The 24,964-nt window shown below is 49.4% G+C and overlaps 1 long non-coding RNA gene across 1 annotated transcript in view; it reads left to right on the top strand.

Moving 5' to 3' along the window:
* LOC131831815 (uncharacterized) overlaps positions 1-20,986 on the top strand; it is a 32,875-nt gene extending 11,889 nt beyond the window's left edge. Inside the window, exons 2-3 of the long non-coding RNA XR_009353813.1 lie at positions 14,864-15,327; positions 16,282-20,986. This is a non-coding gene — a long non-coding RNA (uncharacterized LOC131831815). The remainder of the gene's footprint in view (positions 1-14,863; positions 15,328-16,281) is intronic.
* The last annotated feature ends 3,978 nt before the right edge of the window (positions 20,987-24,964 follow it).

Raw genomic sequence — 24,964 nt, forward strand, 5'->3', positions numbered from 1 at the left:
AGCCGGCCGCTGTTTCCACACCCTCAGAACAGGGGAACTCAGCTCCCCCCGAACCACCCATTTCCTCCTTGGTCAGCACTGACTGTGGTGAGGTCTCGGATTGAATGCACCTCAACTCCTGTCACTTCAGCCAAGAGACGGGATATTCTCATTGAGGAGCCCCAAGCCTTCATCCCCCTTTCTCTCCTGGATACTCAGCCAGGCCCTTCCTGACAGCTTCTACATCCCCTTACTTCCCAGCCCTGTTCCTATAGTCCAGGGGGCGCGGCATGGAGGCCCCTGGCCCTCCTGCTATCCCACCGTGGGACTGCTTGCTATGTCTATACCCTTGGAAGACTGTGGCGCCCAGAGTAGCATTCCTGCCCAGCGGGCTGAGATGTCGCGAAGGTGAGTCAGCTCATTCCCGTGATAGCATCTGCACAGCCAGCCCAGGAGGCCAGTGCTTCATGCACGGGAGGGATGGGTTTGGGACACAGAGGAGCCTCTTCTGTCCTTGCTGAGCCTTCCCCTGGGGCAGGGAATAGGGGTAGGAGAAGAAAGATCCCCCTTTCCGGTAACAACTTTTGAGAAAGGGGGTATCAGTCTGACTCTTACAGAAACTGGGCCTTTAGGAACCCTCATGAACAGCCTGGGCCAGAAGAACTGGCTCAGAAGGGGGCAAGGCCATAGTGGAAACGAGCTTTGTGATTTCTGGGGCTGAGAGGATGAGGAAGTCCTCACGGTGCCAGTGTGATCATTCAGAAGATGTCCATCCTTCTGACTGCCGGACAGGGCTGCTGAGCTGGATGGAGCCAGAATGCCTGGATTTGATTCTCAACCCTGTTGAAAAACTCCTGTGACATAAGACTGATCATGTTTCCTCTCTGGTCCCTAGTTTCCCATGTGTGGTTGACTGCTTGGGGCTCCTTCAGCCTCTCCAAGAGTCAGCATGGAGAGTGGTGGGAGGTGAGAGCCCTCTGTGGAAATCCAACTCTGGGTCTTCTGGCTGTTTGACTGGAGACAAGTTACTTCACCCCTGCACCTTGGTTTTCTCATCTATAAAATGGGATAATGACAAAGTGCTCCATGTGCCTGGCCCTACTCAGTGCCCCATAAATGGTGGTGGTTCTGGTGGTCACCTAGGCCTCATCCCTCTCCATATCCTGAGATTCTACTAGGGGATATGGGAGAAATGGGGTGCCTGAAGGGGGTAGGGCTGTTAGTAAGACACTGAATGACCTCCGAATCCCATGTCAAGGGACACTGGGACTTTGGTCACCCCCATACCTACCCATGTCCTGCATGTTCTTCCTTCCAGGCCTCTGGCTTCCCTGCTCCCTCCCAGGTCCAGAAAGTCTTTTCTACTCTACTGCTCACCCTCCAGAGCTCTGCTTGACTGCCATCTTCTTCCAGGATCTTCCACGGCCTCTTCCTCCTCTGACACCTTCTAGCTTCTCTGTAAAACCCGCGCTTGGCAACCTTCCATTTGGTGTTATCTGATGGGTGAGACAGAGCTTCAGGAAGGGCTAACTATCCATGAGACACCATACGTGCTGCCCATGATACATTCAGGGGCCCACAGAAATGTCACTCTTTCTTTTAAAATCAAGATGAAAAAACAAACCAAAAAATGAATATATAACAATGAATCCAAACCGATTATATTCATCTTGATACCTATGCAGTGGTCTTTTAAAATAATTTTTGATGGAGCTTCTGCCATGAAAGGTGAATGGAGGCCAAAGTGCCCAAGGCCCATGAAAGCTGGAATGTGGCCCTGGGTGCAAGCTGTCTGGGCCTCGATGTGCACCCGGGTCCGGTACAGGTCTCTGCTCGGCCTGGCTATCCCGTGAGTCCCGGGAGTGGGGGATGGGGTCATCGCTGCTCACTACCCTGTCCTTGCAGCCTAGCACACGGTAGGTGCTTGAGAAAAGAGGTGCAGCAGAGGGCTGGCCATCAGAAGGGGTGTGTGTGTGTGTGTGTGTGTGTGTGTATGCACGTGCCTCTAACTCTCAAGCAAGGATCTTCCCTCTCTACCTTTGTTTCTGTCTGCAAAAGGCACCTGAGTGGAATCAACCCGGGTGCTTAGAATCCCAGATTTATAGGAAGTCGGAGTTTAAAGGGAGAACTGATTCATTCCACAAACATTTCTTAAGCACCCATGGTATATAAGCACGGTGCCCAGGGCGTTGGAGGATCCCACCAGTCGGTCTTACAGAGGGTCCTTAGGGACTTTCAGGGTCTAAGAAGATCCAAATATGTAAGTAAATGCACATGTAAAATATCCTTCCCGTAGAGACCTCTGACATCAGATTCCCCAAAAGCTAAAGTCTCTAAAATCTGAAGAACCACTACCGGTTCAAGCCCATGATCCAATAAGCTTTTCATAGTTGGGTCCATTGAGGCAAGGATGTGACTTCTTCAAGATCACACAACTAGTTAAGGGCAGAGGTAGGCCCCTTTAAACCCTGACATGTCTAGGAGAAGACCTCTTCGTTCACTGGCAAGGGGTGGCTGGAGGAGGGCCAGCAACGGAGCTGATTCTGGGTCTCCGGATTCCACGGATCCTCTCCTATGAATCCCCAACCCCCAGCACGCGTGCACGCGCTCACACTCTCCCAGCCGTCTTTCACAACATCTCCCAGGCTCACCCATCGGAGGCCTGGTGTTGGGCCCGCCTCAAGTCAAACGCAGATAACCTCTCCCAGGGATGTATAAACATCCAGTGGGTGTCCGGGGCAAAAGAATGTGGAAATGGGTTCTTTTCTCCATGAGCACTGGACATCTTCTGCCAGACTGTGTGGAAGTTACAGTGACCTCTCAGACCTAGGCCTGAGGCCCTTTGAGTCCCCATTTCTGTGGCCCAGATGTTCTCTCACTGTACGATGACATTTGCACCCTCAACAAAGAAGGTTTCTTAAGTGCTGGGATCCCACACTTACTGCACACGCTTTTGTCTGAGCCCCACACTTTTCGTGGCTTGCAGCCCACAAGCTAGGGGCTGCCAGCTGTGGGCTGGCCCTTCCTTCTGAAGGGTGTTAATGGTGGTACCTACGGGAGATTTTATGTGGAGACAAGTGGTTTGAATTTAGGGGAGGACACAGGGGAGCTAATTAGAAAGCCTAGTTGTGGTAAATAGTTATTTGTTTTATCCTACTTTTTAGGGAACTAAATCTTGGAAAAACACAACGGACCTTGAAATTAAGCAACTCCTCTTTTCCCTCAGCTACAGTTTGTTTCCAGGTTAAAAAAAAAAAAAGAGAGAGAGAGAGAAAGAAAAAGAAAGAAAAAAAGACCCCACCTCTCCAAAAATTTGATCAGAAGAATCAGGGGCACCTGGGTGGTTCAGTGGGTTAAGCCTCTGCCTTCGGCTCAGGTCATGATCTCAGGGTCCTGGGATCAAGCTCTGCATCGGACTCTCTACTCAGCAGGGAGCCTGCTTCCCCCTCTCTCTCTGCCTGCCTCTCTGCCTACTTGTGATCTCTGCCTGTCATATAAATAAAATCTTAAAAAAAAGAAGAAGAAGAAGAAATGTGCTGAAGTTCTATCCAAACCTGGGGACCAGAAAATGTGGCAGGTGACCATCCCTGCAAGTCCAGGGGCTGTGGGCTTAGTCTCAGCTCCCAGGAGATGCAAGGGAAGCAGGTACAGAGATGGTGCGGAGAGCTTCCTAGAACCCCGCCTGCTGTCTGTCCAGCATTCTGAGCCAAGTGTTGCAAGCTGTTGCCAGTGTTTGGAAAGAGGAAAAAAAAAAAATGAGTCCTACCCCGTCTTTGTTCAATTTTTCTGACTGCTATTTGTCAATTCTACTTCATCTGGAAGTACAGAGATGATTTCTGGATGTGTTTGGAGTGACCTGGAATCCATTTTTTGGAAATAGAAACTGTGTCATTGAATTACATGATACCCCTTGCATGGCCAGCATGCATGCGCCCGCGCGCGCGCGCACACACACACATACACACGCAGGCGCGTGCATTCACACTCAGCTCTCCTCAAATAACACCCTGCCCATCAGTCTTCTCCTTGGCCCTCCACCCAGACTCTCCTGTTTCCTCATGACAAGCACAGAACTTGGAAGGTCCTGCTCTTCCAGAACTTCCTGTGCTCAACCTCAAACTGGATTTGGGCAAATGAAAATCTCCTCCAGCTGTCAAGAGAGAATTCAAAGGATCCCTCACACTGATGACAAAGAGTAACAGAATCAAGTTTCTTAGAGTCAGAGACATCAATAGAACCTCTTTCCAGAACAGCTCTGAGAGGGGAGTGCCTGTCGGGTGGCCCAGCACAGAACACTCACTCAGTACTCAACGAGACCCATGGTGGTGGGAAAGGAAGTGCTTGAGGCTGCCAGCCAATGCTCCTGCCCCAGAACAAATCTAAGACTGTAACATAGTGAGTGCTGTCATGCCTGGGTGACTAATGACATGCCTTTTGGGGGCCAAGCAAGCGACTCCGTAGAAAATGGGACCATAGAGAATGAGAATGAAGGGATCATTTATTCAGTTATGGATTCAACTTCTCCTTGGTAGTTATATTATTAATCTTATAGTTGGATCCTAAATCCTAAACCTGTATAGTCATTGAGCCCAAGTTGGATAATATCTCAGAAGTTCATCCTCCCGTCCCAAGCATCTCCTTAATGGATGGCCGTTTGGCCTCTTGAATACTTCTGGCGATGGGCCTCCACGGTGGACACGGTGAGAAGTCAGAAAGCGCATTCTAGGGTTGGGCTGAAATCTGCCTTCCTGAGATATTCATCCATTGGTGACCCACTTCTGCCCTTCAGGACTTGTCAAGCCTGCTAGTCCTCTTTCCCCATGGGCCGTTGAGTTAAGTGAAAACAGATCTCTTGGCCATCTCTACCCCACTGTCAAACCACAAGTCTCTTCAGGGCCAAAGTAGAAATTTCGGGAAAAGACAAACTCCATGGCATTGTGGTTCACGGGAACTCCCAGGATGTGTGTGCATCTTGTGTTTTATCTGGCAGATAGAGTCCAAGCTGACCCCAAATCCTCAGTCCATGAGCTCCAATGGCATGTCTGGGTCCCTGTGTCAGGTCCCCCAATGGATGTGAGAAGCCAGAGTCCTTTGAGGCCACATCCAGATGAGAAAATGAGCATTTCAAAGAAGGAAAGAATCTAAATGGGATAAGGAGAACTGGGTTCCCACATGGACAAACTGTAACCTTAGGAAAGCCCGTCTCTTGGTCTCAGTTTCCTCATTTGTGTAACGGACTGAAGGATCCCTGAAGGCTTTTCTGGAAGCAAAATTCGGACCAAGGAAAGAGCAGTGCTGTCTCTGGGCAGAGGCACCTGCAGCTGCCATCTTGCAGCTCCGTGTGTCCGGATCTCCGCCTGCAGGGGGGACCTGCAGCTGAGCCTTCTGCCTGGCAGGGTCTTCACCCTCCCTGCTTTTCACAGGTCTGACGGCTCTCATCCTTCAGGCTTTTTCTTGAACTCCACCTTCCCTGAAGGCCTTTCCCAGTTACCTCCAAACAAGCCGGTCTCCCCCGCACCCTTTCTCTCCTCCCAGCACTGGTCACAATCAAAGATGTTATTTCATTTTTTTTTTTTTTAAAGATTTATTTATTTGACAGAGAGAAATCACAAGTAGACAGAGAGGCAGCCAGAGAGAGAGAGAGAGGGAAGCAGGCTCCCTGCTGAGCAGAGAGCCCGATGCGGGACTCGATCCCAGGATCCTGAGATCATGACCTGAGCCGAAGGCAGCGGCTTAATCCACTGAGCCACCCAGGCGCCCCAAAGATGTTATTTCATTTTATTTGCCTGTTCCTTCAGTCTCCTGGTCCTGTGGGCTCCATAAGAACAGGAGCCCCATCTGTGGTGTTTGCTGCTGGATTCCCTGGCCCCCAGCCCAGGGTCTTGGCATGCAGGAGGGATTCAGTGCATGCTGAAGCAATGAATAGGGGAACAAATCAGTGAATGAGTAAATGGGCCTGATGAGTGGTGGGTGCCCTGTGGACCATGCCCCTGCTGTGAGCCACCGCCTCCTCTTCCCTCTTCCTCAGCCTCCCTTTTCCCCTTCCTTCCTTTGCCCACATCTGTCATTTTTATTCCAGCTTCAAAGTGTTTATTCTTGTTCTTCCTTCCCCTTCTCTCCACCTGTCCACCTCCCATCTGCCCTTGTGGCCAAGATGGGCCCTACTACCACTGCCTCCATGAAGCCCACCGAGATATATGTAGCTCACAGGTGTCTGCCCTCTCAGATGCCTAAACCCCTTATTGATCTGGTGCACTGCCATTCACCACAGCTTCTAGACTTTTCTAGAAGTCTAGAAGAAAAGCATCTAGACTTTTCTAGAAGCCTTCCTGACCACAGCCCCTGGAAGAGACAGAGAAGGTGTTGTGTAAAAACAAATCCACTACACCCGATACTCAGTGTTCCTAGACCCATCTTCCTTAACAGATAACTGGACCAAAGTCTTCAGTGCTCTGTCTAAACACACTGAGCAAGCAAGCAGGTCCATGCCACCCTCCAGCCCAGATCATCTGGCTTCCTGCACTCTATGAATGCCAGCCCTAGAGGTTTACAGTTTATGATGAAAATTTCAAACCAAGATGGCTTTCAAACCAAGACCGCTTTGTCATCTGGTGTTTTAGCCCCTCATGACCCACCGTTCTGTCCTCTAGGATGAGCTGGCATAGTTGTTTCTTAGACCTCAAGTTCAAAGCATTGAGTTAACCACTCTCGCTCCTGTGTTCATGACATATAACCACCATTGATCCTTGTTTAAACTTTTATTTATTTATTCGAGAAGCACAGAGAGAGAGAGAGAGAGAGAGAGAGAGAGCAAGAGAGTGAGAGTACAAGCATGAAGGAGGGCAGAGGGAAAGGGAGAAACAGACTCTCCACTTTGGCTCATGACCTGAGCCAAAGGCAGACGCCCAACCTACTGAGCCACCCAGGCACCCCTAATGTTTACCATCTTTAAGTGTATGATTCAGTGACATTAAATATATTCACGTCGATGTGCAACCATCACTTCCACCCATCTCCAGAACGTTTCCCTCACCCCAACAGAAACTCTGCTCATTGACTGCTAACTCCCCACATGCCCCTCCTCCTGCCCCTGGTAACCACCACTCCGCTCTCTGTCTCTAGGAGTCTGCCTATTCAAGATACCTCATCCAAGTGACATCATACAGCATCTATCCATTTGTGTCAGTTTATCTCACTTAGGATAATGTTTTCAAGGTCCACAGCTATCGTAGTGTGTATCAGAACTTCATCCCTCCCTATGAGTGACCCACACCCCATGTACTACACGTCATTTATCCACTCACCTACTAGTGGACACTTGCATTGTATTGGCCGTTGTATAATGTGGCTAGAACATTGGTATCTGTTTTTCAGCCCCTGTTTGTGATTATTTTAGGTCTATATCTAGGACTGGGGTTGCTGCTCATGGGGTTCTATGTTTAGCTTTCTGAAGAACAGCCAGTCTTCCACAGTGGCTGTGCCATTTTATGTTCCCACCAGCATGCACAAAAGTTACAATTTCTCCATCTCCTCACCAACACTTGTTATTTTGGGGGGTTATTTTATTGTGTTCTTTAATAATAGTGGGTGGAATCTCACTGTGGTTTTGATTTGCATTTGCCTAGTGATTAATGATGTTCAGCATCTTTTCAGAGGTCTTGTTGGCCATTTGTCATCTTCAGCAGAAAGGAGAAGTGCCTGCATACGTACTTGCCCATTTCTTTCTATTTTTTGCTCATTTCTTAATTGAGTTGTTTGTGTATGTGTGTGTTCTTAATTTGTAGGAGTCCTTATATATTCTGGATATTAATTCCTTATCTGATATGTGATTTACAACTATTTTCTCCCATCCTATGTGTTTTCTTTCCATTCCCTTGATAGTGTCCTTTGATACACGAAAGGTTTTCATTTTGATGAAGTCCAATCTGTCGTTCTTGTGTGTGGCCTGTACTTTTGGTGTAGTACTTAAGAAATCACTGCCATATCCAAGGTCATAAAGATTTTCCCTTATATTTTCTTCTAAGAGTTTTGAGGGTTTGACTGTTATGTTTGGGTGTTTGATTCATTTTGAGCTAATTTTTATATGTGGTATAAAGTCGGGTTCCAACTTCATTCTATTGCACGGGACTATCCAGTTTTCCCAGCAACATTTGCTGAAAAGACTGCCCAAGGGATGATCTTGGTCCCCCTTGTCAAATATATGTGAGGATTTATTTCTGGAATGTGTATTCTATTCTTTTGGTTTTTATGTCTATCTTTATGCCACAATTGGTTTTATTCCTATGGCTTTGTCGTATGTTCAAAATTAGGAACTATGAGAACTCCAACTTTGTTTTTCTTTTTCAGATTGCTTTTGGTTATTTGGGGTCCTTTGAATTAGATATGGATTTTAGGATGAACTTTTCTATTTCAATAAAAAATACTATGGAGATTTTGTGGGAGATTGTCCTGCATCTGTATGGGGGGGGGGGGGTATTTTTAACCCACTGAGCCACCCAGGCGCCCCTGGGGATGTGTATTTTTAAGTTATATGATTGTTACTGTTTCTTTGCTTTTTCTCTTTCCACTCTATTTTCAAGATCCATCCACCCAGCTATGTGAATATTTAGTCCTTCCTATCTCCTTTCTGCCAAACCCTCATGATTACCCATCTGCAGCCCATGGAAGAACTCAGGTTCCTTCTAGTTCTGCTTGACCAAAGCCGCAACACACCCTCGGGCAGGCCCCCTCCGGGCGAGAATCTCTGTGATATATCCCAGCGCTATTATCTGTGAAATAATTGTGATCTGTCAATACTTATGGGCCCCTCACTGGGTGCTGGGTACTCGGTGAACACTTTATATGCCTTCTGCTTTTTTTTTTTTTTTTAAGATTTTATTTCTTTATTTGACAGAGAGAGAGATCACAAGCAGGCAGAGAGGCAGGCAGAGAGAGAGGAGGAAGCAGGCTCCCTGCTAAGCAGAGCCCGATGTGGGTCCTGGGATCATGACCTGAGCCAAAGGCAGAGGCTTTAACCCACTGAGCCACCCAGGTGTCCCTATGCCTTCTCTTATACTATCATTATAATAACAACTTCACGAAAATGTGCTAATATTGTCACTTTACATGGAGAGGGGGAACCATGGCTCAGAGAATCACACAGTTAGGAAATACTAGATGGAGCTGGGTTTTTTCCCCACGAGCTGACTGTACGCCAGCTGCTCTGTGAACACCTGGGCTTGCGGGGCCTGGAACCCAACTAGGAAAAGGGACCAACCCAACATTACCATCAGCAGCTGGGGGAGCAGAGTGAGGCCTGGAACTCAGTGACTTGACCCCTGCCTATTAGGGTACTCCAGACCAGCGATCAGGAGAAGGGTCACAGTGCACACATCTCCCACAGTGAAGGCCCTTCTGGCAGCCCATAAATCCGGCTGGGCCCTGCTTATCCTGTTTACTGGATTAGCGGACTGGGCGTCTCTGTATAAATCATCCAGGGTGATTTACAGGGAGGCCCTGGAAGGTCCGAGGGCCTGACTGATGCGGCCCCTGGGGAGGAGCAGATAAGTGCTGCCTGAGCCCGCGGGCCTGTCTGCCAGTCCCCATGAGAGCTGATGATGGGGACCCACTGCTCTACGCAACCCCCCCCCGGGTGAGGCCCTCTATGTCCATGCTTCAGTCTGCCCTTCTTCTTGCAGGCCCTTGGCAGCATTTAAAGGTTCCTAAGGCAAAAATACTGGTACTTTTCTTGGGCAGCCTCAGTCACAAGTGTAAAGTAAGAATGAGGAAGTACAAAAGGCCAATTGTGAAAGAACCAAGAGCCAAACTGTGAGGGAACTGAGGTCGCCATCTTCTTTACATAAGACAAGTGACTAACTTCTATAGATTACATACCCTGTGCTGGGCACCAATTCACCTTCTTTTATTCCTTTTACTCCACAATAAGCCTATGAGTCCCCCTAAAACACAGACAGATTAATTGACTTGACCAGGGCCAAGGTCACAAAACTTGAGTGCCAGTAATGAAAATGTGATTCAAAATAGGTGTCTGTGCTAGGGCCGTGAACTTTAATTCACCATTGCCCTGTTTATTCAGTGCCCCCGCTGGGACAGGGGTATAGGTTAGCAGTAAGGGGACTAAGCAGTAAGAGGAGCAGCATTCAGGAGATGGGCTTCGCAGTTGGAGAGGCCAGGATTTAGGTCTCAGCTCTGCCATTTATTAGCTTGTGACATGGACAAATCACTTAACTCTCTGTGCCTCAGTTTTCTTATCTATGAAATGGGAATAATGATAGCACCTCTCTCTCAGCACGGGCAGGTCCCCTTCAAGTGTATTTTGAGTAATAAGGCAATGCTTTTAAAATATGCTTGGCAAAAAATAAATAAATAAAATAAAATATGCTTGACACAGTGCTAAGCACATCATTAACCATTCAATAAATGGTAGGCTATGGGACGCCTGGGTGACTCAGTTGGTTAAAGCCTCTGCCTTCGACTCAGGTCATGATCCCAGGGTCCTGGGATCGAGCCCCGCATCGGGCTCTCTGCTCGGTGGGGATCCTGCTTCCTCCTCTCTCTCTGCCTGCTTCTCATCTCTGTCAAATAAATAAATAAATAAATAAATCTTAAAAAAAAAAAATGGTAGGCTAGTACTGTTGTTGTCTATGTTCACCCTGATCTTAAGGAGTTCATGAGCCAGTAGGAGACTTATTTTTACACAAGAAGTCCAAAGAGGTTGGAGCACCATAGTGCAGGGTGAAGGTCCCAACCAGAAGGGGTAGTGAATTTAAAGAGGAAGGACCAGAAACCTCATGAAGAAGGTAGGGAGAACCTGAGCTGTGAAACCCGAGCAGATTTCCTAAAACCATGAAGGTGAGGAAACACAGAGATCTTCATTAGCAAAAGTACACGGTGAGTGATGGAAAACATGCCATCAGCTGCTATCCCATGCACTAAATGTTTGCACCTGTCTCTCCTTTGGCTGTGATCTCCATATCAGTTGAGATGATGCCTAATTCTTATCAAGTCTTCTCCATGCCTCCCAATGATGAATCACTGGAGGTTCCCAGTATATGATGGATGGTTGGGTCGATGGATGGATGGATGGATGGATGGATGGATGGATGGATGGATGGAGAGATGGAGATATGGACAGATAAATAAAATAGATAGGGAATAGGAAGGTGGATGGATGGATGAATGCATAAATGAGACTGTAGTTGAAGGTCAGGTGCAGGAATGCTGGCTGCCGCATGAGTTCCCACCTCAGGGCCTTGGTCCTTGGGATTCTATCTGCCTGTTTTAGTCTCCAAGATATTTCCTTAGCTTAGCTCTCATTTCGTTTAAGGTTCTGCTGGGTGTGGTGCATAAACAATGAATCTTGGAACACTGAAAAAAAATAAAATTTAATTTAAAAAAATAAAAATTTAAAAATCATTTAAGGCTCTGGTCAAAGGCCACTTTCTCAGGAAAGCCTTTCCTGACCACGCCATCTAAAATAAAACCCTCTTTGACTTTTGCCCTCCTATATATATATTTTAAATAAATAAATATATGTACACACACACACACACACACACACGTGTATGTATGTATGTATGTATGTATGTATGTATTTATTTATTTTAAAGTAGGATCCATGCCCAGAATGGAGCCCAACCCCAGGCCCAAACTCACGACCTTGACCTTGAGATCCAGACCTGAGCTAGACTCAAGAGGCAGACACTTAACTGATTGAGCCAGGCTCCCCTCTCCTCTACATATGTATTTTAAAGATTTTATTTATTTATTTATTTGACAGAGAGAGGAAACACAAGCAGGGGGAGTGGGAGGAGGGAAGCAGGCTTCCTGCTTAGCAGGGAGTCCCATGCAGGGATCCATCCCAAGACCTGGGATCATGAGTTGAGCCAAAGGCAACCGCTTAATGACTGAGCCACCCAGGCGCCACCCCCCACCCCACTTCTACATTTTTAATAGTGTTTCTCACTCTCGAGCATAGTAGACATTGGTGTCTTGTTTGTTCTCTCCCATCAAGTGTAAGTTCCATGGTGGTAGATGTTCGCTTTGCTCACTCCTCTGTCAACAGCCCCTACTACATGGCCTGGCACAGTTAGCCTCTCGGAAACATTTGTTGACTGAGTTGGAGGATCTAAAAAGCAGCGAGGAAGGAAGGGGGAGGTCCCATCTTGGAACAATCTGAACCTCTTTGCAAAAGTTAAAAAGTGCTCTGTAAATGATAATGCTGATATTTTCTCTCATTGGCTCCACCATGGGAGTGAAGTTCTCCCCACAAGTGTCTGACGCTCCTCTCTACTCTGAGATATCTGAGACATTGAGGGTTTGGGGCTAGGGTTGTAAACCCCACTTGGGTGGATGAGGAAACAGAGGCTCAGGAAAGCTAAGAGACTTGCTCAGGGTCATACAACTGCAGAGCAGCAGAGCCAAGTGTTTTATCCTTTCCACCTCACGTGTCTACTAGGTACCAGTCGTGTGGCCCATGGGACATTCATTCTTGAGGCTGCAATTCCCCTTACCCCAGGTCCACCTTGGGCAGAGCCAAGTGGTGTGGTCTCAGGGGGACTGAGTCACAAGCATAACAAGAAGAAATACTTTTCTGGCCTCCCTCCTTCCTGGTTGAGTGTGCTCAGCCCCGCATGGCTCCAAGACATGCTCAGCCCCGCATGCACTCTGGGCTGACTGGAATGTTCTCAGCACCTCAGCTGGGCTCTCTCGGCTGCCCACTCATCCTGTTCCTCCTCTCCTGTTGACCCAGGCACCCACTGTGGATAGGCACGTCCCATTCATATCTTAACTAATATTCAAAATAACCCGTGACCTACTGCCATCCCCATTGAATGAGGGAAGGCACTGAGGTCTGGGCTGCTTACGTTGCTTGCTGAAGGCAACAAGGCTAACAGGCAAGGGATGTGACTTGAACTCTGAGCCTATATCTCTCTGATTCAAGAGCTCATGCCCCTACCTTGCTCCTCCTGCATCCCATCCCTGGGCTCCCTCTCCTCAACTCTGCCCCTGCTGTTGCCCTTCCCCTCTCTTCAAGAGTCTCTTCTTCTTCTATGTGCCACCATCTTGCTTTCAGCCACTCACCCCAACCTTTCTCCCCATCCCTCAGTGGTTCACCCCCCACATCCACAAACATGCTCAAGTCTTCCCTGTCTTCCAAAAGGAGGCCCACCCCAGTTCTTTTTCTCCTCCTACCACTCCCCCTTTCTCCCTTATTTCACCCCCAAACTTTTGGGGACAAAAATTATTTTATGTGTTCTTTCCATCCAGTTCTCCCCACAGATAACTTGATCATTGGACAGACTTGGATCGCAGCTCTCACTCTGCCACTGGGTTATGGTCTGACCTTGATCAAATCGTAAGCCTCTCAGCCTCCTCATCTGTAAAATGGGGATATTGCTACACTTCCCTCCTGGGCTCTTCGCAACCACGAGATAAAGAATCTGAGTTACAATGTCATTGCCTGCTGTCTCCCCAGGACCTTGCATGGTCCTGGCATGTGTAGACAACACACAGTATCTGGTAAGCAATTGAAAGAGTTAATATTCTTCGTGTGGGGCCTTTCCTCCCCATCCCCCTCTCCAGCCTGGACCTTAAGTGTCTGTGACAGCCATTTTTTTTTTTTTTTGTGGTAAATACACATAACATAAAATTGACCATTTTAACCACTTTTAAGTGTACAGTGAAGTAACATTACGTATGTTCACATTTCGGGGCAAACCACTATTCATCTCCAGAACTTTTTCATATCATCCCAAACTGAACCTCTGGACCCATTAAATGCTAACTCCTCATTCCTCTCTCCCCTCTGCCCGTGGTAACCACTATTCCACTTTCTATGTCTGTGAATGTGACTCTTCTAAGTCCCTCCTATAGAAGGAGCCATGCAAATATTTGCCCTCTGTGGTGGATAATTTTATGTGTCAACTTGGCTAGTCTGTGGCGACCACTTGCTTGGTCAAACGCCAGTCTAGATGTTGCCAGGAAGGTATTTTTTCAGATGTGATTAACATTTAAGTCAGTAGACTTTGAGTAAAGCAGATCGCTATCCATAATGTGGGTGGGCCTCGTCCATCATTTGAAGACCTTAGGAGGAAAGATTGTGTTTTCCGGGATAGAAGGGAATTCTGCCTCCAGAGTGCAACAGAGAAATTCTGCTTATGTTTCTAGCCTTCATACTCAAGACTGCAACATCGACCCTTCCCCGAGTTTCCAGGCTGCTGGCCTCCGTTACAGATTTCAGGCTTGCCAATCCCCACAATCATGTGAGCCAATTCCTAAAAACTCAATTTTGATCTTCCTCTCTCTCATTCTCAGACATATGTATCATATATATTTATGTATGTGTATATACATCCTATTAGTTCTGTTTCTCTGGAGAATCTTGGCTGATACATTGACCTGTTCCCTCTACGTAAGCCTTATTTCTATCTTCTCACCAGCCCAAATATCACCTCCTCCTGGAAGCCTTCTGGAGCGTTCTCACATGGGACACTCTCCACGTTTAGGAGGCCACCCGCATGAAAGAGCCCTGGGCAGGAAGCTGGATGGAGGCAATGTTCTCAGCTCCTCCATTTCTCCACCTTGCCCCAAGAGGCCTTGAGTTCACCAGCTGGAAGTTTCCAGGGCACGCCAAGGATTTCTGTCAGGCTTGGGATCTGACAGCGGGACACCCAGGGCTGCTCTCTGGCTTCCCAGTGCCCCAGGGAGCCAGTGACAAGGATGAAGAGGATGGGGCTGCCCCTGGGGACCCAAAGCCCCAGAGGCTCCACTACAAGGTGGTTGGGAACCCATTTTGGAGCAGAAGGTCTGTTTGCTTTTGACTCACCAGTCATTGTCACCTTGGGAAAGCCACTAATATCTGTCATGCCTTCTTTTCTTCCAGATGAGAATAATCTATCTCGGAGAGCAAGCACCTGGAGGATTAAATGAGGCAACATGAAGCACCCACACAGAGTAATCACTCCATACAGGAGGATAGGATTACTGTGGTTGACGCTATTTTTATTATGAACCAGGTGGCTTTGGGCAAATGGCATAATGTCTCTACACCCCATTTCCCCGATCTCCAAAAATAACAATAAAAGCTTCACAGAGGGGCTCTGGGCATTCAATGAGATAAAACATGTAGCATGAGGGCGCCTGGCTGGCTCAGTCTGGAGAGCATGTGACTCCTGTCCTCCCGGTCGGGAGTTCGAGCCCCACGTTGAGCGTAGAGATTACCTCAACAAATTAATTAATTAATTAAAATCAAAATAAAACATGGAGCCTGACCCTACATAGGCAACAGCTATTACAGGTCAACAGCATTTCTACGATCATCATCATGATTTGCGCCGGCCAGCAGAGGTAAGCCCCTTGATTCCTCGGGCTCTGAGGGATCTGAGCATCTGGGTGGAGAAGCCCGGCCCGGAGCCCCCTCCCCGCCCCCCCAACCCCGCCCGGTCCCCCTGCCCCTCAGGCCTCTTTGAAGTCCCCAGGGGCCTCCCCGGCTGTGATAAATGTCCCAGCCCTATAGGTTATGACTTGCTGCCAGATTTGACGTTAACCATCATGCCCTGGCTGGGTGTTTGAAGAAAGTGGCTAAATGCTGCTGGGGCTGATGGGGGAGATAGCCGCCGAGGCCCGTCTTTGAAAGCCGGCCGCCGGCGAGAGCAGGCGAGGAGGCCGGCTCCGCTGCCGCTGTTTAGTCTACCAATCACGGTGGTGACAAGGAGTCTGTGGGCCGCGGGGAGGGGCCGCCGGCGGCCCGGGGGCGGTTCCTCGGCTGGCTCGCTTTCCTCCGGGGGTGGGGGGCGGTGCGCGTGTGCTCTTTTCACACCTTTGCGGGAAGCAGAGACAAGGCTGCAGAGGAGAAAGCTGGAGCGGAAGCGCAGGGCCTGGCTCGCTGCTGCCTTGCCTGCCCTGGTTTCCCCTGAAGGGAAGCCCCTTTCATGAAGAGGTTCCTATCCCCGGCTTCAGAGGCAGCCGCCCCGCTCCCCTGGAGCTGCCTCTTCTAGCGGTGAGTCCTTGGGCAAGATCCTTGACTGCCCCCAGGCTCAGTTTCCACATCTGTAAAATGGGGGCGAATTAACAGCCTCTCTCTCATCAGGTCAAGGGGATGTGTGTGAAGCGTCTTGCCCTGAACCAGGCCAAGCCAGGGCTCAATAGAGGGAAGCTGACTTCCAGGTTGGTTGGGAAGCATTAAAAAAAAAAAAAAAAAAAAAAGCCACATTTGCGTTTTGGCTCCCAGGGTGTCCCCAGACACCTCATCCAATTTCCAGTTCACCGCACCCTTCTGTATTCTTTCGTTCTTTCAAACAGCTTGTCTCCAAGCCAGAGGAGCATCATCATGAAAAACAACAGCTACCACTAGTGAGCATTTACGACCTGCCAGGCGCTGTGCAGAGCACGAACATGTCACCGCTGATCTGGGAGAAGAGCATTACTGTGACTGCAGACACTGAGGCTCAGTGAGAAGCCAATGGCGTAGGGAGCGGCCAGAAAAGCCACCAGCCTGCTTGTGTCTTGGGTCATATATGGCGCTGCAGATAGGATGCTGGAAGTCAGAGACATGGGTTCCTAGGCCACTCGATACCCAGAAACGCCCCTCATCTGTAAACTGGGAATAAGGACATCTGACTTCTAGGGTTGGTGGGACTTTGAGGTGAGATTCCAGTGACCAGGGCCTGGCACTTAGCGAGGTCTTCATAAGTGGTAGCCGGTGTGATGTTTGAGGGCCTCCTCTGCACCAGCCTGCGTAGAAGCTGGAGACCCATAGCTCATGGCTTCACAGCGCCTGCTCCACCAGGACAAGCCAGGTTACGCTGCAGCAACAAACAACCAGTAGTTAGTCAACAAAAGCCGAGCTCATACCCGTGCTGTGTGTCCAACGCAGGTGGGCAGGAGTCTCTATTCACCCAGATGCTCGGGTACAGCAGCTCGTGGCTCCTCCACTACATGCACATTTCCAAGATCCCAGGCAAAGTGAGGAGTCCAGTGAGCCACATAGTGGCTCATAAAGCTTGGATCACCAACATTTTAGCAGCTACCGTAAATCACATGGTTAGGGCTAACCTCAAAGGGAAATCTAACCTTATCGTGCTACGAAGGGCGGGGCGGAGGACAACCGCTTGAAAGTCCCATAATCTAGGAGGGGAGGCAAATATGGACACAGCTACCCTGATGGAGTTATGTCCTCACTCTAAGCATCGTGAACGCAGAGGAGCAATTCTGTCAAGAGGTCCAGGGAGCCTACATGGCAGGGGTGAGCAGCGGCCTGGTGCTTTGACCAGGGGATGGTTCTGTCGCTGGAGCAAGGATCCAGGGCCAGCTTTCCACGATCCAGGAGCTGCCTGAAACAGTGCAAGATCTTGTGTGTAGGTGGGTTTGTACATTTTTCTGGGAAGAACTTCTTAACTTCCATCATTGAAGACCAAAGAGCAGCAGACGACATCTGTGCCCTTCTCCTGACATCAGTCTTTCTATTACAGCGCAACTTCAAATGCAATGTTCAAACCAGCAGCTGCCCACAGCCTGGGAAGCTGTAAAGAATGCAGAGTCCCAGGACCAGCCCTGACCAACTAAGCTAGACCGTCTGGGGGCTGGACCAGGCAATCTGGGTTGTAACAAGTTCTCCGGAACTGGGGGATGAAGCTGTGAGTGAAGCATGGGGAGCGCTGCGGAGTGAACTCCACCACCTGTGGCCCGATAACGCTTTACAGTGTCCGGAGGGCAGCATGCACCCTACCTCGTGCCCTGCCGCCGGTTCCGCCAAAGAGCCAAGGAGAGCGCGCCAGGCTCCCCGACGGGCACAGAGGAAGTGTTCAGTGAATGTCACTGAGAGAGAGAGACAGGACAGGAAAAGTGAGCAGAGAAGGAAAGAATAGCCTAAAAATAGGCACTCTGGAATCAGACAGCCCTGGGTTCAAATCTCAGCCCGGCCAGTTAGCAGTGGTGTGTAGGGGGAGGGTATCTCAGACAGGATCCCTCCCCTCTCTGGGCCCACCTTCTCCATCTGACCCCCCTGGGGAAGACGGTCTCAGCTCCCTCACAGGACTGTGCACACAGCCCACTGCCCGGGCTCTCTAAAGGAACAGAAGAGAATAACAATTGTTTTACTAATTCCCATGCTCACTCTCAGTAACTCCCTTCCAGAGGTGAGCAGAGGGAAAACCCAAGGTGGTTCCACTCTAAGTGCCAGAGGCAAGAATCAAGCCCAGGCACAGCGCATAGGCCTCGTACCCTCAGTGCACATAGGTTCACACTTGCACACACGCGCCCTCTTTGTCCTTGATAAGCGCTGCTGAAGCCCCATCTGACACAGGTAGGCAGAGCCCCAGGACTCAGGGTCAGTGGTCAAATCAGTGTTTCCCAGCCTCATCTGTGCTGAAGGAGAATCTAGCAAATGTGTTCAATAGAGAAATTCCTGGCCCCACCCTTGGCGGTTCTGATTCTGCGGGTCTGTTTCAGGGCCCCAGAAACTGCATGTTAACATGTTCTTGGGGATTCTGATCCTCAGCCAGGTCCTTGAGACTTGCTCTGAATTCCAGCTGTTTCAGAACATGTAGGTCTGGAACATCTGATAAGGAGATGGAGGTCTGACTCACACAGGACCCTGTACTCAGTCCTGATACTGCCCCTCCCCCACCATGAACCCTTTTCTCCCCAGGAAGCTACCTGCCCACCCATCTCCACGATGCCCTGTGCTACCGCTCCCTTTGTGTCTTGAAGCAGGGAGAAGGGGCAGCTGTATTTTTAGGTGACTTGGATGGGGGAAAGAGCACTGGACTGGGAGTCAGGAAACGCTTGCCCCACCACCTTCAGGCACTCAAAGCCTCCAGTCCTGCATCCATATGTGGGGCTGACTCCCCTGACAGGAGGTCAGAGGTGGACGCTCATCAGGGCCCCACACTGCACAGCAACCCTCCTGCAGCCTGCACCAAACTTGGTTTTCTCCTCTTGAAGTAAGGGCCCCATAAAATCCACCCTGGACCCTGGCTGAGATAGTGGCTCCGAAAGTGCCAAATGAGGGACAGACCCGGCAGCGGCTCTCGCCCAGGAAACTCAGCACCTTAGGAAGGGGAGAGATAAGGCCTCCTCCGTTGCTGCTGGGGGAACACCCCCTCCTCTGCCGCTTGGATTTCTCCACTCTCTCCCAGCCAGAGATGTGCCTGGGAGTTTATCAGCGGGGAATGGCAGGGCCTGCTAATCAGAGGCTGCCCTGGGCCAGGGGATTAACTCTGCAGAGCGGAGCAGGCCAGGGTCAGGGGCCCCGGCTACCAGCTGTGCCCCAAGGGTTCTCCGCTTGTGTTGGGGAGGAGGGGGTTTCTGGGACCCTCAGGGAGGAACCCAGGGCAAGGCAACAGATTAAGGCTAAATGTTGCATTTCACTGTCCTGCTTAGGACCCTCCAGGGGGCTTCCTCTCTACATAGAATAAACCCCCAAACCATGCTATGCCCACAAGGCCCTGCTGGCCTCTCGGCCCTCTCCCTGTGGGGCTCTCCAGCCCCACCTGCCTTCCTTCCCTGCTGGACAGCTGCCCCCAGGTGGTTCTCACTCTAGGGCTCTGGAACTGGCTCTTCCTGTGTCTGGGACCCCTCCTTTCCAGACTTCAAAAGACTGTCTTCTGGGTGTCTTCTCAAATGGCACATCCCGAAGAGGGCTCCCCCAGCTGCCTTCCTGCGGGAGCCCCTCCCACCCCACTGTCACACTGTCATCGCTCTGGATTTGTTCTTTCTTTCCTTTTTTTGTTGTTGTTTTTGTTTTTGTTTTTGTTTTATTTATTTGAGAGAGAGACGGCATCATTGGGGAGGGGAGAGGCAGTGGGAGAGAGAGAAGCAGACTCTGCTGAATGTGAGACTTGATCCCAGGACGCTGAGATCATGACCTGAGCCAAAGCCAGACAGTTAACAGACTGAGCCACCCAGCTGCCCCTCTCTGTTTTATTTTTCGGTCAGAGACTCAAATTCATACCTGTTTTCTGCTTCTTGTCTGTCTCTGCCATGAGGAGGTGAGCTGAGATTCTCTCCCCACTGTTAGGACAGTACGGGCACCGGCTGGAGGCTCAGAGCAATTTACAGGATGAAGGGTATAGATTTGGCAAGATGTCCTGGGCTCTGGTCAGGGACCAGGGTTGGGGAGATAAGGAGGTTATGCCAGGAGCCCGGCTCTGAGGAGTCCACATGCTTCCCATTGTGGGAGAGCAAACACCCTGGGTATATTTTTTTAATTTTCTTTTTAATTTTTTAATTCAAATTCAATCGGCCAACATATACTAAGTACATCGTTAGTCTCAGATGTAGAGCTCAATAATTTATCAGTTGCTTAGCACACCCCGTGCTCATATCACGTGCCCTCCTTACTTAATGACTCTCAGACTGGGTGTATTTAAAAAGGCAGGCAACAAATGCTGGTTTCAGGTGCAAGCCTGGGGTTGGGCCTGGAGGAGGTGGTCCCATACCTGGCCACGTGGCTCGATGCCCAGGGAACTCGTTACAAAGATGGCGACCTGAACTTCCCCTCCAGGAGCCGGTAGGATGGGAGGGACTTTGGATCCTCAGTGGTGAAAGAAGGCTTCCCAGAGGGGCTGTGTGGTGAACAGAGCCAGCAGGTACATCTGGGGTTGAGGAGGAGAGGGTCACAGGGAAGGCTGGACACCTTCCCTTGTCCCAAGGGCAAGACCCCAGGGTGGAATATGGTAAGTGTTGGGGAGGCCCTGAAGAAAGGAAGCTGGGCAGAGTTCAGGCCCTCTGAGCTCCTCCCAGTCACCCCCTCCTCCTGGGATATCCACCATCTACTGTCCCAGATGCAGCTCTGCCCGTGGGCTCACAACCAGCTGGTATCAGAGACCAGTTCACACCCTGCCTCCTACCCACTCCCAACAAGACCTGGGTCAGCTGTCAACCCCTGCTTCCCTACCTGGTATGGTGAGGTGCTTCCTGCAGAGCACAGCTGACCCTCTGAACTGGGTTGCGGCCATGGTCCTGCCATAAATTTGAGTGGCCATAAGAAAGTTACTTAAGAATCCCCGAGTCTCAGTTTCCTTATCTGTAAAATGGGATAATAAGATAATGTGAGGGTAAAACAAGCTAATGCGTGAAGGGCACCCAGACCAGCGTTGGGCGCACAGAAGTAGTGCCAGTCCCTACCCCAGAGTCCAAGATCTCCGGGCCTGCGGGGGGCTGCGGTTGGGGGGGGGGGGGTGCTGAGCAGGCCAACCCTGGCCTCTAGCGCCACCTACTGGCCAACTGGCAGAATGGAGGCCTCAGGAGCTGGGAGGACGAGTCTCAGAGCCGCCCGGACTCGTTCGGGACCCAGACGCGCCCCTCCGCCCCATCGGTCTCCCCTTCCTCATCCGTTACTCCGTGATGTCCTTCGGCCCTCAGGTCAGCTTGGTTTGGGGCTTTCGGGGCGTCTTCAGGGGAGAGGGGGCGGGGAAGAATGCTTTCCTGGGGGGATTGGCTTCAGGCTAAGTGCGGAAGACGGGTCCCCAGGGCAGACGTGCACGTGCGGATGCTGCTCTGGCGGGCCATGCTCCTTGCGCCCGAAGATCAGCTGCTGCAGGGCGAATGGCCGCGGAATCCGGACGCATTCCGCTGGGGTTTACGACAGGTTCAAGGCTCGCTCCCTACCCCCACTCGGAGCGCAAGGTCAGAGGCACAGCCGCTTGCCTCGCCTCCGCTGCACCCACTGGCAGGGGAGAACGGGTGCTCCAGACCCCGGGTTCCTCCATCACGCGCGCACCATCTCCCAGACCCAGACCCACGGACCCATGAGGTTGATTTTGGTTTTTCCTGACTTGATTTAAGGTTTGTCCCCTCGACACTTCTCAAAGTGCCCGCTTCTTGAGGGCAAGGTCCTCAACCATTTTGTCACCCTGTGTCCCTGGCACCGGCCCCCGGCTTGGCATGGGGCTGACACACAGCTAGCTCTGCACGGCTGTTTGGTGAGTTAGTAAACGGAACTACGCTCCGGGCACACACATCGCCTGCGTCCACACGCAGGCACAGAAGCAGATGAGCCCACGAACTGTCGAACTATCAAGTGTGCGCGCGTGCGCTTATACACACACACACACACACACACACACGCACGCACGCACGCTCTGTCGCCCGTGTGTGCACCCTGGGTGCGGGCGAGCCCATCTGGCTTCCGTTCCAGCCTCATGGCGCCTCCCTCCTTTGCTTTTGGTAGGAAGGGTTCCACCCAGCCCGCTTGAGGCCATCAGAGGGAGTCCGGCAGTGACCCACCGGCAGGCACAAAGATTTTAGCAATTTGCTGGCTGTAAATTTCCCCAAGGAATCCTATCCCCTACCCCTGCCCACCTGCCTTCTCACTTGATGGGGAGTATTTCCTCACCCTCTGCACACCCCCAGGGTTCACCTCCAAATAATCAGCACAATTTTTGTGGGGCCATTCACCTAGCCATCAAGGGCACCACACTACCATGGCTATTTAGACTGATAATGCTTGAGTCCCATCTAGGCTCTGACCAGGTGGGTGTCAAGTGGGCTTGAGCACTTGAACAAGTGACTTGACCTCTCTTGGCCTCAGGGACTTCCTCTGTGAAATGTGACTAATAACAGTACTTACTTCCCGTGGGAATAAGTGACAATGAAAAGAGATAATGCACAAGCCCCTGCCTCAAGCCTTTCACCTGTGAAATGCTCAGAAAATGGAAATAGATTTATTCTTATAGGGTCCTTGATATGACTAGTCTTAGGCTGCTATGTAGACTTAAAATAGCAGAACTGAACATGCTCTTACAGAACCTCTACTGCAATCATTTCATTGTAAGCTGGAGATAAAGAAGCCTGGAGAGAGGGAGGTGGCTTGCTCAAAATCACACTGCCAGTCAGCGGTACAACCATGTCAAGAATTCTGTTCTCTCAGAGGGTTCTTAGACGCCCCCCACACACACACCCACACAATCTATAAAAGAAAAAATTAATAAATTGGACTTTATTGAAATTAAGAACTTCTGTACTTGGAAAGACTTTTTTTTTTTTTTTAAGATTTTATTTATTTGTCAGAGAGAGAGCATAAGCAGGGAAAGTGGCAGGCAGAGGGAGAAGCAGGCCCCCGCCGAGCAAGGAGCTAGATAGGGGACTTGATCCCAGGACCCCAGGATCATAACCTGATGCTTAACAGACTGAGCTACCCAGGTGTCCCTTGAAAGACATTATTTAGAAAATGAACAAAACAAGCCACACAAAGGGAGATAATATTTATATTATAAATCTGATCATATAGCTGATAAATCACAAGTATCTAGCATGTATATATAAAGAATTTGTAAAATTCGATAATAAGAAAACAACCCAATGTTAAAATGGGCAAAAGATTGGAAGAGACAATTCACCAAAGAAGATATATGAATGATAAATAAACTGGTGAAAAGATGCTCATCATTAGTCATTATGGAAATGCAAATTAAAACTGTGATGAGATACTACTACACTCTCATTCAAATGGCTAAAACTGAAAAATAAAGCGGACAATACCTAGTGCTGATGAGGGTATGGAGTGACTGGAATTCTCTTACATCACTGGTGGGGATGCAGAATGTGCAGCCACTTCAGAATATAGTTTCACGGTTTTTTATAAACACATACTGAACAACAAAACCCAACAATCCCACGTCTAAGTATTTAGCAAGGGGAGGTGAAAATTCAGGGGCACACAAAAATCTGTACATAAGTGTTTGTAAAGAGCTTTATTTATAATCACATAAACAATCCAAATGTCTTTCTACTAGTGAAAAGAGAAAAACTATAGTACAAGCTTACCCCCAGGAAATGCTATTTCTGAAATTCCATTTGATTTGACCAGGGTCCCCTGGTGGGAAAAAAGTGTGCAAAACTTGAAAAATACTGTTTTAAGTAAAATCACAGTGTATCGGGGCGCCAGGGTGGCTCAGTGGATTAAGCCTCTGCTTTCTGCTCAGGTCATGATCCCAGGGTCCTGGGATCAGGTCCCGAATCTGGCTCTCTGCTCGGCAGGGAGCCTGCTTCCCCCTCTCTCTCTCTGCCTCTCTGCCTACTTGTGATCTCTGTCTGTCAAATAAATAAATAAATAAAACCTTTTTAAAAAATCACAGTGTAGACCATAACATTATATGTGATTTATCTCCAAGACAATTCCTCATGGCTCTAGGAGAATCATCTGCAGAATTTGAAAAAACACAAATTTTAGGGTGATTGCTGGAATGGTACTCAGGAATCTTTGAGGCCTTTAACTTTTTTATTGTGATATATAACACATCCTGAAAATTGCACAAAAAGTAATTTTTATAGCTCAAGTAGTTCCCATAAAGTGAAAATACCAATGTGGTCAGCCCAGGTCAACAAATAGAACATGGTCTATCCCCCCAAATCTTCTTCACTCCCTTATGGTTCACACCACCCTCCCTCTTCCCCCAGAGGTCACACTAAACACTCTGACTTCTAACACTAGTTATGCCTGGTTGGGGACTTCATGTGAGTGAAATAATAATGCATGAACTTATCTGTGTTTGCTTCTTATTGAGCAACATGTTTTAAAGCTTTACTCTTGGGCGCCTGGGTGGCTCAGTGGGTTAAGCATCTGCCTTCGGCTCAGGTCATGATCCCGGGGTCCAGGGATCGAGCCCCCCATCAAGCTCCCTGCTCAGTGGGAGTCTGCTTCTCCCTCTCCCAAATCTCTCAAATCTTTAAAATAAATCAAACAAGTCAAATAAATCAAATCTTTAAAAATAAATAAAGATTTATCCTTGCCAGCATATGAAACATTTTTATTTTCATTTTTATTTTTTTAACTCTTTTTTAAGATTACTTTTTAAATTCATTTGACAGAGATCACAAGTAGGCAGAGAGGCAGGCAGAGAGAGAGGAGGAAGCAGGCTCCCCGCTGAGCAGAGAGCCCAACTCGGGGCTCGATCCCAGGACCCTGAGATCATGACCTGCACCGAAGGCAGAGGCCCCAACCCACTGAGCCACCCGGGCGCCCCTTTATTTTTAAATAATG

This window comes from Mustela lutreola, chromosome 5 (genome assembly GCF_030435805.1).
Source record: "Mustela lutreola isolate mMusLut2 chromosome 5, mMusLut2.pri, whole genome shotgun sequence".
NCBI lineage: Eukaryota > Metazoa > Chordata > Mammalia > Carnivora > Mustelidae > Mustela > Mustela lutreola.